Genomic DNA, 3,554 nt, shown 5'->3' on the forward strand with positions numbered 1-3,554 from the left:
CAAATCTCATCATGCGGCTGGCCAAGCCACACATGGCGCCCTTGAGCAAGGTTAAGTGAAAATTGAGCTAAACTACGTGCCTCCCTATTAGAAGCACGCCCTTCAAAAACAAAGATACATGAAAAAGCTGCTACACAAGCCTTGATCTTGCTATGCTCGCTGAATAACGATCCCCCCTGCACCCTTATTAATGTTTCCAACACCCTGTTTCGAATTAGAAGCTATGACAAACTGGGTGATGTGAAGATCCTCAGCCAAACAGAGTGCCTCCCGCCATGCGATAGCCTCCATGGTCGAGGGATCATGTACTCTGCTACTTCTTGAGCTTGCGTTGGTTTTTCCCTTGAAGAGGAAAGGGTGATGCAACAAAGTAGAGATAAGTATTTCTCTCAGTTAAGAACCAAGGTATCAATCCAGTAGGAGGAACACACAAGTCCCTAATAGATGCACCTACACAAACAAACAAACAAATAATTGCACCCAACACGCAAAAGGGGTTGTCAATCCCTTCACGGTCACTTGCAAGGATGAGATCTGATAGAGATTGATATAAAAGATAAGTAAAAGTGCAAAATAAAATAAAGGTAAATAAATTACAGCAAGGTATCTTTGTGTTTTTGGTTTTATAGATCTGAAAATAATATGATAGAAATAGACCCGGGGGCCATAGTTTTCACTAGAGGCTTCTCTCTTGAAAGAACACATACGATGAGTAAACAAATTACTGTTGAGCAATTGACAGAAAAGTGCATAGTTATGATGATACCCAAGGCAATGATCATGAATATAGGCATCACGTCCGTGACAAGTAGACCGACTCCCGCCTACATCTACTTCTATTACTCCACACATCAACCGCTATCCAACATGCATCTCGTGTATTATGTTGACAAGAACGGAGTAACGCTATAAGCAAGATGACATGATGTAGAGGGATACATCCAATCAATATGAAATAAACCCCGTCTTTTTATCCTTAGTAGCTGCTACTTCTTGAGCATGCGTTGGTTTTCCCTTGAAGAGGAAAGGGTAATGCAGCAAAGTAGCGTAAGTATTTCCCTCGGTTTTTGAGAACCAAGGTATCAATCCAGTAGGAGATTACACGCAAGTCACCTAGTACCTGCACAAACAATCAAGAACCTTGCAACCAACACGATAAAGGGGTTGTCAATCCCTTCACGGTCACTCACAAAAGTGAGATCTAATAAAGATAGTAAAGTAAATATTTTTGGTATTTTTGTTGTATAGATTGGAAAGTAAAGATTGCAAAATAAACGGCGACAGAAATTGGCAAGTTGACGGGAAACTAATATGATGTAAAATAGACCCGGGGCCATATAGGTTTCACTAGTGGCTTCTCTCATGATAGCATATATTATGGTGGGTGAGCAAATTACTGTCGAGCAATTGATAGAAAAGCGCAAAGTTATGAGAATATCTACGCAATGATCATGAATATAGGCATCACGTCCGTGTCAAGTAGACCGAAAACGATTCTGCATCTACTACTATTACTCCACACATCGACCGCTATCCAGCATGCATCTAGAGTATTAAGTTCATAAGAACAGAGTAACGCATTAAGCAAGATGACATGATGTAGAGGGATAAACTCAAGCAATATGATATAAACCACATATTTTTATCCTCGATGGCAACAATACAATACGTGCCTTGCTACCCCTACTGTCACTGAGAAAGGACACCGCAAGATTGAACCCAAAGCTAAGCACTTCTCCCATTGCAAGAAAGATCAATCTAGTAGGCCAAACTAAACCTTCAATCCGAAGAAACTTGCAAAGATATCAAATCATGCATATAAGAATTCAGAGAAGAACCAAATATTATTCATAGATAATCTTGATCATAAATCCACAATTCATCGGATCTCGACAAACACACCGCAAAAGAGTATTACATCGAATAGATCTCCAAGAACATCGAAGAGAACTTTGTATTGAGAACCAAAGAGAGAAAAGAAGCCATCTAGATAATAACTATGGACCCGAAGGTCTGTGGTAAACTACTCACGCTTCATCGCAGAGGCTATGGTGTTGATGTAGAAGCCCTCCGTGATCGATTCCCCCTCTGGCAGATCGCTGGAAAAGGCCCCAAGATGGGATCTCACGGGTACAAAAGGTTGCGGCGGTGGAAAAGTGGTTTCGTGGCCCCCCTGATGTTTTTAGGGTATAAGAGTATATATAGGCGAAAGAAGTACGTCGGTGGAGCTCCGTGGGGCCCACGAGGGTGGGGGCGCGCCTACCCCTGGGCACGCCCTCCTGCCTCGTGGCTGCCTCACGGAGTTCCAGACTTCAACTCCAACTCTTCTGGATTGCGTTTGTTCCAAGAAAGATCATAGCGAAGGTTTCATTCCGTTTGGATTCCATTTGGTATTCCTTTTCTGCAAAACACTGAAATAGGCAAAAAAAAACAGAAACTAGCACTGGGCCTTCGGTTAATAGGTTAGTCCCAAAAATAATATAAAAGAGCGTATTAAAGCCCATTAAACATCCAAAATAGATAATATACTAGCACGGAACAATCAAAAATTATAGATACGTTGGATATGTATCAAGCATCCCCAAGCTTAATTCCTACTCGTCCTCGAGTAGGTAAATGATAAAAATTGAATTTTTGAGGTGGAATGCTACCTAACATAATTTTCAATGTAATTTTCTTTATTGTGGCATGAATGTTCAGATCCATAAGATTCAAAATAAAATTTTAATATTGACATAAAAATAATAATACTTCAAGCATACTAATAAAGCAATCATGTCTTCTCAAAATAACATGGCCAAAGAAAGTTATCCCTACAAAATCATATAGTCTGGCTATGCTCTATGTTCATCACACAAAATATTTAATCATGCACAACCCCGATGACAAGCCAAGCAATTTTTTCATACTTTTGATGTTCTCAAACTTTTTCAATCTCCACGCAATACATGAGTGTGAACCATGGACATAGCACTATAGGTGGAATAGAATGGTGGTTGTTGAGAAGACAAAAGGGAGAAGATAGTCTCACATCAACTAGGCGTATCAACGGGCTATGGAGATGCCCATAATAGATATCAATGTGAGTGAGTAGGGATTGCCATGCAATGGATGCACTAGAGCTATAAGTGTATGAAAGCTCAACAAAAGAAACTAAGTGGGTGTGCATCCAACTCGCTTGCTCACGAAGACCTAGGGCAATTTGAGGAAGCCCATCATTGGAATATACAAGCCAAGTTCTATAATGTAAAATTCCCACTAGTATAAAAGTAACAACATAGGAGACTCTCTATCATGAAGATCATGGTGCTACTTTGAAGCACAAGTGTGGTAAAAGGATAGTAGCATTGTCCATTCTCTCTTTTTCTCTCATTTTTTTTATTTGGGCCTTTCTCTTTTTTTATTATGGCCTCTTTTTTCGTCCGGAGTCTCATCCCGACTTGTGGGGGAATCATAGTCTCCATCATCCTTTCCTCATTGGGACAATGATCTAATAATGATGATCATCACACTTTTATTTACTTACAACTCAAGAATTAGATAAAAATATGACT

The sequence above is a fragment of the Aegilops tauschii genome, chromosome 1 (assembly GCF_002575655.3).
Source record: "Aegilops tauschii subsp. strangulata cultivar AL8/78 chromosome 1, Aet v6.0, whole genome shotgun sequence".
Taxonomy (NCBI): Eukaryota; Viridiplantae; Streptophyta; class Magnoliopsida; order Poales; family Poaceae; genus Aegilops; species Aegilops tauschii.